Genomic DNA, 14208 nt, shown 5'->3' on the forward strand with positions numbered 1-14208 from the left:
GCCCCTGCACTGCTGGGGGGTGGGGGTGATAGGGGACATGGGTGGGGCCCTGGTGGAGGCTGCCCCTGCACTGCTGGGGGGTGGGGGTGGTGGGAGACATGAGTGGGGGCCTGGTGGAGGGTGCCCCTGCACTGCTGGGGGTGGGGGTGGTGGGAGACATGGGTGGGGGCCTGGTGGTGGGTGCCCCTGGTGGCTGGGGGGTGGGGGTGGTGGGAGACATGAGTGGGGGCCTGGTGGAGGCTGCCCCTGGTGGCTGGGGGGTGGGGGTGGTGGGAGACATGAGTGGGGGCCTGGCGGAGGCTGCCCCTGGTGGCTGGGGGGTGGGGGTGGTGGGAGACATGAGTGGGGGCCTGGTGGAGGGTGCCCATGGTGGCTGGGGGGTGGGGGTGGTGGGAGACATGAGTGGGGGCCTGGTGGAGGCTGCCCCTGGTGGCTGGGGGGTGGGGTGGTGGGAGACATGAGTGGGGGCCTGGTGGAGGGTGCCCCTGCACTGCTGGTGGGTGGGGGTGGTGGGAGACATGAGTGGGGGCCTGGTGGAGGCTGCCCCTGGTGGCCGGGGGGTGGGGGTGGTGGGAGACATGAGTGAGGGCCTGGTGGAGGGTGGCCCTGCACTGCTGGGGGCTGGGGGTGGTGGGAGACATGAGTGGGGGCCTGGCGGAGGGTGCCCCTGCACTGCTGGGGGGTGGGGGTGGTGGGAGACATGAGTGGGGGCCTGGTGGAGGGTGCCCCTGCACTGCTGGGGGGTGGTGGTGATAGGGGACATGGGTGGGGGCCTGGTGGAGGCTGCCCCTGGTGGCTGGGGGGTGGGGGTGGTGGGAGACATGAGTGGGGGCCTGGTGGAGGGTGGCCCTTCACTGCTGGGAGGTGGGGGTGGTGGGAGACATGAGTGGGGGCCTGGTGGAGGGTGCCCCTGCACTGTTGGGGGGTGGGGGTGGTGGGAGACATGAGTGGGGGCCTGGTGGAGGGTGCCTCTGCACTGCTGGGGGGTGGTGGTGATAGGGGGCATGGGTGGGGGCCTGGTGGAGGCTGCCCCTGGTGGCTGGGGGGTGGGGGTGGTGGGAGACATGAGTGGGGGCCTGGTGGAGGGTGCCCCTGCTGGCTGGGGGGTGGGGGTGGTGGGAGACATGAGTGGGGGCCTGGTGGAGGCTGCCCCTGCACTGCTGGGGGGTGGGGGTGGTGGGAGACATGAGTGGGGGCCTGGTGGAGGGTGCCCTTGCACTGCTGAGGGGTGGGGGTGATAGGGGACATGGGTGGGGGCCTGGTGGAGGCTGCCCCTGCACTGCTGGGGGGTGGGGGTGGTGGGAGACATGAGGGGGGCCTGTTGGAGGGTGCCCCTGCACTGCTGGGGGGTGGGGGTGGTGGGAGACATGAGTGGGGGCGTGGTGGGGGCTGCCCATGGGGGCTGGGGGGTGGGGGTGGTGGGAGACATGGGTGGGAGCCTGGTGGGGGCTGCCCATGGTGGCTGGGGGGTGGGGGTGGTGGGAGACATGAGTGGGGGCCTGGTGGAGGGTGCCCCTGCACTGCTGGGGGGTGGGGGTGATAGGGGACATGGGTGGGGGCCTGGTGGAGGCTGCCCCTGCACTGCTGGGGGGTGGGGGTGGTGGGAGACATGAGTGGGGGCCTGGTGAAGGGTGCCTCTGCACTGCTGGGGGGTGGGGGTGGTGGGAGACATGGGTGGGGGCCTGGTGGTGGGTGCCCCTGGTGGCTGGGGGGTGGGGGTGGTGGGAGACATGAGTGGGGGCCCGGTGGAGGCTGCCCCTGGGGGGTGGGGGTGGTGGGAGACATGAGTGGGGGCCTGGTGGAGGCTGCCCCTGGTGCCTGGGGGGTGGGGGTGGTGGGAGACATGAGTGGGGGCCTGGTGGAGGGTGCCCCTGCTCTGCTGGGGGGTGGGGGTGGTGGGAGACATGAGTGGGGGCCTGGTGGAGGGTGCCCCTGCCCTGCTGGGGGGTGGGGGTGGTGGGAGATATGAGTGGGGGCCTGGTGGAGGCTGCCCCTGCACTGCTGGGGGGTGGTGATAGGGGACATGGGTGGGGTCCTGGTGGAGGCTGCCCCTGGTGGGTGGGGGTGGTGGGAGACATGAGTGGTGGCCTGGTGGAGGCTGCCCCACATTGCTGGGGGGTGGGGGTGGTGGGAGACATGAGTGGGGGCCTGGTGGGGGCTGCCCATGGTGGCTGGGGGGTGGGGGTGGTGGGAGACATGGGTGGGAGCCTGGTGGGGGCTGCCCATGGTTGCTGGGGGGTGGGGGTGGTGGGTGACATGAGTGGGGGCCTGGTGGAGGCTGCCCCTGGTGGCTGGGGGGTGGGGGTGCTGGGTGACATGAGCAGGTGTGCAGGGTAGTCCCCTGTGGTGTGTGCTGCCTGCAGGGGCCGTGGAGGGTGTACAGGGAATACCTGGGAGCACACAGCCAAATTGCGTGTAGATTTTCCCGCGTACCCCTGTCATACACGTGCCCAGCCAAATCGCGTGTGGAACTTCCCGTGCACCCTTGTAATCCACGTACACGGCCAAATCACGTGTGGAACTTCCCGCGCACCCCTGAAATCCACGTACACGGCCAAATCGCGTGTGGAACTTCCCGCGCACCCCTGTAATCCACGTACACGGCCAAATCGCGTGTGGAACTTCCCGCGCACCCCTGTAATCCGCGTACCCTGACAAATCGCGTGTGGAACTTCCCGCAAACCCATGGAATTCACGTACCCTGACAAATCGCGTGTGGAACTTCCCGTGCACCCCTGAAATCCACGTACCCGGCCAAATCGCATGTGGAACTTCCCGCGCACCCCTGAAATCCACGTACCCGGCCAAATCGCGTGTGGAACTTCCCGCGCACCCCTGAAATCCACGTACCCGGCCAAATCGCGTGTGGAAATTCCCGCGCACCCCTGAAATCCACGTACACGGCCAAATCGCGTGTGAGACTTCCCGCGCACCCCGGTATACACGCACACGTATTTTTTGTCAGCGGGTGTCCGTGTTTTTGGGTACCCCTTTGCACGTCATTTGTCCTGGAGGGCCACAGTATAGGACATTCATCATGGCAGTATATAGGTGCTATTTGTTGGCGCACCTTTTGGCGCACATTTCTTACAGGCGCAGAGACGCTACCGCCTGCTTTCTTGTGGCGGTCGTGTTTGTGCCTGTGCGCTGGTTTGAGCGTGCGCTTTTTTGCCCTATTCTATTCCATGAATACGTGTTGTAGGCGAGCGTGTGGGCGTTCCACGCACTTGTGCCCTGTACTTCCCCCGTGACGCCCACATTTTGGCAAGTTGTTCCCCATTCCGAGTGTTACACCCCGTGTTCCGCCTACTTTTGTTGCGTGCGCCGCGCTATGTGCGATTTTCGCTGTGGCCTGTGCGATTTTCGCTGTTACCTGGCGCACGCAGTTAGATGGCCTGTGCGCCAACGTGCGCCGCGCACTTTTTTATCGCACATCCGATGGTTTTCTCGCGCACGGCCTTCCATGAATCGATGTGCGCTGCTTTTCGTGCAATTTTCGCACTTGCACTGCGATTTTCGCTATTCCACTGCGATTCGCACGTTTTTGGCCACTTGCGCCGCGCTAATTATTCCATGAATCGGCCTCAGAGTAACAGTTCAGCAATATGAGCAAAAAGCATTAATTCGGTTGGCAACTTAGATCCTTCACAAATCGTAACTCCAAAAATTATATATATATATGTCATACTTTGCCCCTTTAACATGATATACATCAGCATGACCACCAGACTGATTGTCACTAGAATATCCGGGCATCGCTCTAAAATCAGGAACAAGATAATACAGCCACCACACACTGAACTTGACCTGGCATGGTGGGTGATTAATTGTTTACAAACGGATAGACATATGTTCTCAATGTCTAACAGACTTTTTAAACTGGAGCAAAAGTGGATTCACAGGCTATCCACTGACATAGCATGTTGGAAAGAAGGGGTCCATTGGCCCATGTTGCTACATTGAACTACAGATGTATCTAGCCCCTAATATGGATACGAGTGCTATATTGCTGATACTTCACCATTCCAACATGGCCAGCGCGTTTGGATCTGGGTAAGCGGTAGCGCGGTAATGAAGTGATAGATGAGAGACTTTTTAAAAATATGCCGGATGACAGCCTGGAGAACAGTCAGAGGTTACCCTAGGTGGAGCAATATCCAGGAACCCTTTGTGGGTGCTCTTACCATTACACAGAGGTAAGTAGATGGGCAGTGGCACTAATATGGTTACCACCCGGGTTATGTGCATACTGAATGTACTGTTGGTATGCAAAGCTTTGATACACACATCCCTTTGTTTATGTATCCATATAGGTCCTTACTTGTATCTGCAAGCATAACACAGCAGATCTGCCTACTCAAGCCTTTCCGGTTTTCATGGTAAGACAAATTCCTCAAATTCAAAGCCACAATGATGCAGTCATTTTATGCACCTTAGGTGAAACACACAATGTGCATTTTCTCAGATGCTTGGGAGCACACCGTCCTTTGTTGGTGAGGAATTCCCTGCCAGCAGCGCAGGCACAATGCTAACATTCTTTCTGAATTGATGAGATCCATTTTTTAATTGATGAGATTGCCTAATATGGTAATTCTGGTTAAATACTTGTCATAGGTTTTGCAGCACACAATGACCTATTCTATTCTATATTCATTACTCCATCTGTACTTTGGTTACAGATTGACTCTCCACACTACACTACACCAAAACAATCTGATCTGCCCTGAAGAAGGCTGTGTCTTCGAACTACATTACAGCTGAAACATAAGTTGGCATTTCGTACTATGAACATTACAAGAGTCATAATGATGTGCACATAATGAATTGTGGTGAACTAATATAACACCTAACACATAGAGTCACTCTGTTGCATGTAATTGGTCCAGGCTGGACCTGTATAGTTAGGACTCACCCCCAGGACTACTGTGTAGATTACAACTGGAAGCATTTATTTTTGCCTCAAAGTTGTCTGTACTGTATATGTCCATGTAGGTATTTGGTGATGGTGCTCACACAGGGTTGATGTGATTTGTGCAATGTTACTCTGTTCATGTTTTGTAATTATGTTTTCTTGTACATGTCATGTTTATTTTATGCTAAGCACATGGATGAAATCTTGAACAAACTGTGTACTGTTTTTAACTTAATTAGATTGATTAGTCACTGCACCTGTCATGTATAAAGAAAGCAAACAAATCGCAATCAAAGTTAAGATAGAACTACAGTATCGCCAAACTTGGATAGTTTGTGATGTCTGGCAAGGCATTGTACCGGGAGGAATTGTGTGCCATGGACATGTCTCGCGTCAGAAGGGTAGGTGGGGCTTTCTCCTGTATTGCTCCAGAATGCAATCAGGAATTGCCCTGAATTGCACTGGAAGGACGTGAGGCGCTTGAATGAACTATAGGGTTGGCCTCTCGTGCTTACGGTAAAAATTGTGAAGGTTTAATGTGCTCACACTATCTGTGAAGATTTCAGCATGATCTCCACCGCGAACGACTTGAAAGTATAACCTGTGTGCTACTAGTGGGAATTTGTGAAGCATAGCCTGTTGCCAACCATGTGTCGCAGCCACAAGAAACTACTGATGATGATACTACCTCATCGGGTGCACATACAACAAATCTCCATCCGAGGTTCTAAGTACATGGACATGCACCACTCCGGTGGACATTGGCCGCAGGCATGGCTACCCGCACACATCAGAGTACAGCAATGACTACAATACATTTGTCTCGCTGGTCACATAATTGTTCTGCCTACTTACACCAGACAACACCTCAACACCTCTGACATCAGTATGCAGCAAAGACCAATGAAAAATGCAGGACAGCTGGACACATAGGAGTCTCTAGCACTCACTCCATCTCCTGACCCTTCTCAACACCCAGCCACAGATCTGATCTCTGGGATTGCTTTCTTCCGGAGCCTGGCCAGCCTTATCATGGCTAAATGCACACATGCACTATAATCCTACTTCGTGATCTCCAGCACTCTGCACTTCGCTCCCCGATGGCATTCCCACCACTATCGCATGGAGACTATAATAATGGTAAAAGCCGCTATGTAATTGACAACTACAATACAATCAAATACAATAATGCTTTTTCACAGATATAGTGGAATACAATATTAATCTCTTTTGTTTAAAAATTGTTCTTGGCTCTAGCAACTGAAGTGGTTAAGGGGTTTACACTTTATTTTGTTATATATCTAAGAAGGCCCTATAGTACCTGCTCCACACATGAATGATCATTGGGCCCAGCCCTGTTTGTTTTTAGGAGGTAATTCAGTTACTGGCATCAAATCACCTCAGCATCCTTGCAAAGGGGGGATAGAGCTAAGGGTCGGAGTGTATGCCTTTCGCAATATCATTCTTTGCCCCCTGTTCGCCACTTGGTGCCACAAACATGATTCAAACAAAGCACCCACCAACAAACAACATTCAAATCAATCATCAGCAAAGCACACCACTGAAACAACTAATTATGCACACCTGCATTCTACTCAACTACCACTCTGCATCTATTTATTTATTTGCATTTGTTGAACGCACAGGCAGCCCAGAGGGCATCGTGGCGCTTGTTACAGATATGAAAATGACTTGTTGTACATACAGTGAAGTCATTACTTAGTTGCAAGAGAAGAGTAGTATCTACATGAGAGGAGGAGAAAAGAGTAAACGACACAAAGGAAGAGGAATTAGTTAAACAAGGTGATTTTCAATTTTTTTCGGAAGGCAGTGAGAGGGGTTTCTGCTCTGAGCGTTCTAGGTAGTGCGTTCCATAGCTTAGGGGCAATGTAGGGGAAACTTATTCCACCTGCTCTAGCTCATTTGATGCGTGGGACCCTAAGTTGGTTGGTGTGGCATTGCCTAGTTGGTCTGGTGGAGTGAGATCTGGCAAGCGTATCAGACAGGTATGAGGGTGCAGACAGGTTGATACATTTGTGTGCGGTGGTACACAAAATCAATGACCTTATTAGCGCACACTCCACAGCCATACTCCAGAGACATAGCTCGAACCCCACCACGCACATATCAATCCTGACATGTTTCCCCACACTATCTCATCCACCACAGGGATCGCTCACACAAAACATGTGGCATCATTGCCATAATTAACAAAAACTCACTTATACTTAATAACCCCACCCACTGTACCAATGGTTTGAAGCTCTCTCTCTCGCATCTGCTCCCCCAAACCCCAACTTCATACACCTCACATACCACCATCCAACTCAAAATACCAAATTCTACACTTATTGCTCTGCCTTCACTACCGACAATCACAGCTCCCCCTGCACCAACACACCGTGGCTATTTTAACCCAGGTAGTTCCCATCAAGACTGCAAGCGATTACTAAACAGTATTCTCACCCAAATGACTCCTTATGACCTCACTCAAAAGATCACCTACTCAACTCACATTATCGCAACACTCTGGACATTCTGATGTCTTTCAAAATAAAATATCTGTGCATAATCGAATGTGGGTGGTGTGGTCTGACTGCTTTGTTATTCCCTTCCCATTCACTCTGCAAAACAACACCGCCCCACAACCCCAACCAGGCAATTGAGACACATAACAGCCACAGCCCTAGCACATCCTATCAGATGCCCTTCTCGCATCAGACAAATCCCCCCACAACAATTATAACAATGCCATCCCCAAGGCACTCACCAAAATAGCCACTCACAAAACACAAATTACAAACCAGTTACTCCTCTCCATCAAACTGGAAGCCAGGTGCCTTGAAAGAACCCATTTCCCACCAACAGCACATCACTCAAACACTGCAGCAACACATACAAGACGATCCATCAACCCCGACTATGCAGTCTGATGTAAAATTATTTATAAATGTGTTTGATGATTCATTGCTCACCATCATTGAAAGGATTACTTATATACTTATCGGAACATATACCAATTTGTACAAATTCGGGGTGACAGAAGAGATGTTTGGAAACAGTGAAGTGCTCTGCCTACATAATCATGAACCAAGTACCCAGCACATTAATAAATAACATCAATAATTAGCATTAAACAATTACAAAATATGGACGTGTCTAAATTGATTACAATTAACTCAATGATTGACAATGCTACATCTACAAAGTTCCTGCATGCGTGTTTCATGCCCTTCTATTATTCTTGGGAATCTTCATCAGGGCGCTTCATCTGTTATCAGATTGCTTTCATACTAGTCTCTGCAAGACGTGTTCGTACATTATAAGCGCTTTGGATTACAGCGCTACATAAACCTAATAGACATAAACATAAACATTATGGTGCTTTCTCATGGCCAATCAAACTTTTTAAGGAGCTTTAATATTCCATACATCTGGAAGTGTTAACTTCAATTCTAATTGCAGTCTTCAGCGAGCAGTCTCAGTTGGTTTTAGAACAGAGACCACTCGCTGAAGGCTGCCATTTTTTAACTATTTAATGTTCATGATTGATGTAATTTATTACATTTTCAGGGGCACTTAGTTCATGATTTGTATAGGTCCAGGACTTTTTTTTTTTACAACAGACTGAATAGTCGTGGTTGATGGATGATATAGTGCAATCTTAAAAAGTGCAGTCATTGATAAGCTGAACCATGTTTTGAAGGACAAATGCAAGATGGCCATGTGCAATGCGAAGGAGCACACTACCTCCAAGAACTAAAATCCACCACCAATCACACAGAGATCCAGCATCCTCGAGTTACTCCGCATACCATCACCCACACCTTCCACACTACAATTCTCCCACGTATGCAACTCCCTCATGGACTACTTCCATTCTAAAATGCAAATCAAAGAAGCCCTTCCATCTACAGTCCCACTCCGACCCCCTACTCCCAACCCTGCCAACTCATGGGCGACTGGCCCACATTCCCCCCATTGACCATTACACCCTCATCACCCTCACAGCACAGACAAAACCAGCACACATCCTGGATGACGCCTACCCACCCCAAGCCACATCCAACTGCATCAACACCATTGCTGCATATTGGTTCAACATCAGCAACATCATCAACATCTGTCTCACACATGGTGCAAGTCCCTCTGCACTCAAAACAGGACAAATCTCACCCCTAGTGAATAAACCCCACAGCCCATGAAACTACAAACCCATCACTATCCTGCCATAGTTTACCAGAAACATGGAACCCTTCATCACCAGAAAACTACAACAACACCATCACCTCAAACAATCTCCTCAACCCCTTCCAATCTGGCTTCAATGACACGCAGAGCACCGACATCACAACACTTCACATACACAATGACACACAGTACACACATTCCTCCTTGTACTCCTCAAACTCTCAGCAAACTCAACAACTTTCCGTCAAATTGCAGATGACACACACATGTATTTCCCAATCTAATCCCCTTCACACATCCCTACCCTCAAAAGCTGTCTCTTCACCATCACCACCTGTATTGTCACCCACTTCTTCAGACTCAACCCTTCCAAAACAGAATACCTTCTCATCTGCCACCCCAGACACAAACCTGACCTTGCACCCTGGATCAAAGAACTCACCACAAACAACCCACACATATCTCCACACCTGTCAAATCCCTAGACTTTACCAACATCCCTCACCTTAAGGCAACCTACAACTACATGTCCTTCCCCCTCACAACTTCTGCAGTGCAGTCCGAGCACTAGTTATGTCCAAGTTAGACTACAAGAATGCTCTCCTGATAGAAATCCCCAACAGAATCCTTGCTTGCCGTCTGCAGGCAATACAGAATGCAGGAGTAAGACTCATCCTGCACCTACCAAAACACTGACCCATCACCCCCAACTCTTTCTCAGCTCGACTGACTCCACATACCCCCAATAATTACTTTCAAAAGGGCTTTTCATTATATGTGGAGGAAGGATAGCTCAGGGCCAACATGTTTGTCTTGGAAGCAAGACAACGCAGTACAACACAGATTTGAATCCCGATGCCGTCCACTCGCTGGTGTTAAGCAGTTATAAAAGATCAATTATTTAAAAAACAATTATAATTATATACAAAGCTATCCACCTCAAAACCCTATCTTACATGAACCACAAACTGAAACACATTACCCACAGAAATTACAGACAAGCTAGCCAACATCTCCTATGCATTCTACTCTGAAAACTTGCATGCACACAAAAACAAGCATTCACCCAGTGGGTACCCAGAGCCAGGATCACAATACCATTCCACTTCCGCAACACGCACTCCATCACCACTTTCCAAAAAAAACCTCAAAACATACCCCTTTCCCCACTCCAAATCCAGCCTCACCACCTCCCCTGCCATTGCCGCTATCCTTCCTTCTTATCCTGTCCTGAAAAATGTTGCAAGTTCTATTTCATCTCTGGCCTTCTGACGATTTGGACCTTGTAAGGTGCTCCGAGACCCTCGGGGTGGGGACCAGCACTGAACAAAATTCTAAATAAATAATCAAATAAATATTATTCATTGATTTGCCCCCAACCAATCAAATAAACATGGCTCACCTTTGCCTTTTAACAGTCAATTAAACATGTTTTGCCTCTGTCAACACATGTTTTGCACTCATCGGTTTCTGTGGGAAATCTTCAAGCAACGCATTGCATAACTTTTTCGATATTAAATCAAATATATCTGTACATTGTTTCAGAGACATAAACCTAATATGTTCTTATTCCTTGGTGTTAAAGATTCCTGTTCACATGTAAAAGACGTGAAAAAAGACATAAAAACGTTACTAAGAAACTTCAACACATCTACAACACAGCACCAAGACTATCATTACAACTTCACAGGAGGGAACGCAGCACCTCACAGGCTACCATACCAGTCAGAAAAACAATCTAGTTCAAAGCGCTTTGCATGCCCGAAACAGCTCCTCAAGGGCGTAGAGACGAATTCATCCACGGAAAGACCATCCCACAACCACAGAGAATGCTGAACTCTATTGCTTGAAACCACGTGCTACGTCAGAAAGTGCAAAGGAGGAATGCTTTTCTCTGACATCACGGCTGGACTCTTGGAATCCCTGCTAAAGGGAATCCTCACAGTACAAGATCACTGTACATGCAGGATAACACCATGTATCCTTTGTACTATTAATGGCCCTTTACTTCCTCATGTCCCACATATATTTCAGTGCCTGGTGTTGCGCTCGAACTATAGTATGACTTACTTCCTGGTTTCCTATGTGGGTTTCACACTCTATTTTGCATTATAGTGTGATTGCACCCAGGGGTCCACACAAAATGTGTACTTTGCTACTGTTCCACTCTCTGGAGTCTCCCTAAGATTTCTGCTAAGTATGCAAAACTAATATTCTTAACTTCTATGATCACACACACTATACACACACTAACAAATGCACCCACATACACCAGTTCAATGTTCTTTCCAAGAGTAGGGCACTGCACCTCTACAACTAACCTATCTACCAGAGCCCTGGGCAAGGATTCTTAGGATCAAGTTTTTCACTTCTGGAACACCCACAAACATACCTCCACGCAGAGCTCAGAGGAGTTCTATTCTGCATGCAACACAACTGCAAATCTAGCTAACCTTTTCCCTCTCTCCCCACTAACTTAATTCTTCCCAATATCTATAAGATCTACGGAGCACCTGGAGGTTATTGCAAATAACAGTGATGTATTCTACACATCCGAATAATATAAAATAACAAAACACTCTTATTTATTATTGACGAGTTGGCATCTCTTGGTATTTTTCAAGTGTCCCCCAACAGAAACCAAATGTAAATTGGATGCATTTAGCTCAGGTTCTTGTGAGGAGAAATTATCTTAAATGGTTTGGGCTTATTTGCATAAAACTCTTGGTTTGTGCAATTCGGGAAAACGATCCATAACCCTTCACTTAACAATTCAGCGGCTGCCACTGGTATGCATGTGCCCTTCGTATGTTCCAAGTGGGTGCTAAAGACCACTAAAAGGGTGGGATCCGACCTAGAATCGACTGAGCCTTGTGCGGGGGAATCATGAGTTATATTTAAGGGTGGGCAATTCCCATCAGAAGAGCAGATAGGATATGTTGCCCCTGGTACCCCCTGCATAAGGTTGCAACAGGGTCATCGGAAGAAACCATTCAGTTACCCTTTAAAAGAGAGAGGGGTACTTGAGACCATCCTGCCCAACACTCAAGACCCCACACATGGAGGTGAAACTATAGACCACCACCTGGGTTGTCTAAATGTTCAGCCTTCCCACTTGTTCCATAATTGGAAAATGTTCTGTGCTCATCAGGATACCCTTACTCTGCCCAGGACATGCCCCCAAGAAAAACAGATGGTTTTATTTGAATTGATTACAAAAGTTCCTTCAGGGCAACACTGTAATACAAAACTCGACACTGCAAAAGACAGTGACTGTAAGTTGAAGGCCGAAAATGGTTCCTATACTATGGCTCCTGTATAATGATTCTGCTAAAATATAAATAATTCTATTAAAAATCATGATTACTAATCTCTGCATTATTTAAATGCGATATACATGATCGATCAACTACTCTCTGGTCTTTCTTCATTTAATCCAAAGATAAAAATCTATCAGCGAGTTCATGAAAATGCAGTGCTTTTTGTCGATTCACGTATATCAGCATTTATATTGATTTTCTGTTTTTGTTTGATGCCTTTACTCCACATAGCATTTTTCTATTTATTGCATGACACTGCAAAGGAAAGGACATTATGTCCGAGTTTCTTTTCTTTACTTTTTAAGAACTGCACGCTTAGTTATGATGTGGAGCAACGCTGTCAAAATGTGACAGGCCCGTGCTGAGCAGTGGCCTCAGGAAAAAAAACAGGGAATGGACGCAAAAGCTATAACGGAAAAGTTACACATGGCACATCTTTCAAAGTCCAGACATAACTTGCGGCTAAAGGTTATAGGGCCTCCTTACATGGATGGCGGAGAACCATGACGCTACTAGAACCATGGTTCATGCCGGTAAAATACCGGCACCGGTAAATCCTTACCGCCATCCGTGTAATGAGGCCCATAGACTTCTTAAAGTCATGCCGTTTTGTAGAAAGTGGGCTTGCGAGATTTTGCAGTTACCTTACTGCGCACTGGCCCAGGGGACAGGTAACATTTGGCCTGGGGGGCAAGTATAATTCTTTGGCCCATGGCGCACTGCAGTGGTCGCAATACAGTAGCCCCAACTTGCAGAACAAGTTAACTCCATGGCAACCTTTTAACCTCCCACACATTCTCAAGTATTTAATATGCATTACTTCCCGTTTATGCAACGTATATTTCAGTTCTGTTTGTTGTTCCCTAGAGATGCTGACCCCAGGAAACTCTCCCACATACCCAACATAGTAAAAGTATTTCACCAGGGCCATATCATTTGTGAAATAGGAAAGCTGGTATTTTGAGCCCACATTTCCCCATGTCCCAGTTTTCAATTTGACAGCAGACTACATTTCCTGCCATCCCATCACATGTTTAGTTTTAGACCACTGTAAAGATGTGGCAAAGCTGAGAATTCTTTGGTAGGGCCGAGCCGAACCAGGAGTCTGGCTTCTTTCTCTGTGCCAAACATTAGTTGGCACAAAAAAAGACCCATACCTGGGTTCCTGTCTCCCCAGCCCACAACACAAAACCCATACCTGGAACTATGTCTACCCTCCTAAACCAAACACAGAAGACCCTCACTTAGTGACCTGCCTCCCCACCAGTTCACATTACATAGATGGTTACAATAATAATCATGTATGGAGTTACAACGCCGATTATGCACCCATATGAGTGAGACTTACTGTACAGGTAGTTAAGGAAAATAAAGCACAGTGATGGAGTGTTTGCTCCCGAACACATAATGTATCCAGTGTAGAAGGTGGGGATTTTAGCCCTGCACTCCTAGTTTCAAAGTTTCCAATTCAGAGAGCAGAGGAGTCTTCATCTTCTTCTATTCCATCTTCAACATTATAACCAACCAAATGCTTTCTGCAAGTCAAGGGCTAGTCTAGTACATGCATTTGGCTTTCAAAACACCATTGTATCTACAAGAGGGAAGTCTCTATATAGGCTTTATCCTGATCAGAAAACATGTGAAAGTACACACAATTGTACATAATTATGGTGAAAAATCACTATAATTATAGGCTTAGGGCCCGATTCATGGAATATGTACCTGGTTCAAAGAATATGCACTGCTGAAAAGTGATTTTGAACTGCTGAAAAGAACCCTGATTCA

The sequence above is a fragment of the Ambystoma mexicanum genome, chromosome 10, assembly GCF_040938575.1.
Source record: "Ambystoma mexicanum isolate Mex_15411 chromosome 10, UKY_AmexF1_1, whole genome shotgun sequence".
Taxonomy (NCBI): Eukaryota; Metazoa; Chordata; class Amphibia; order Caudata; family Ambystomatidae; genus Ambystoma; species Ambystoma mexicanum.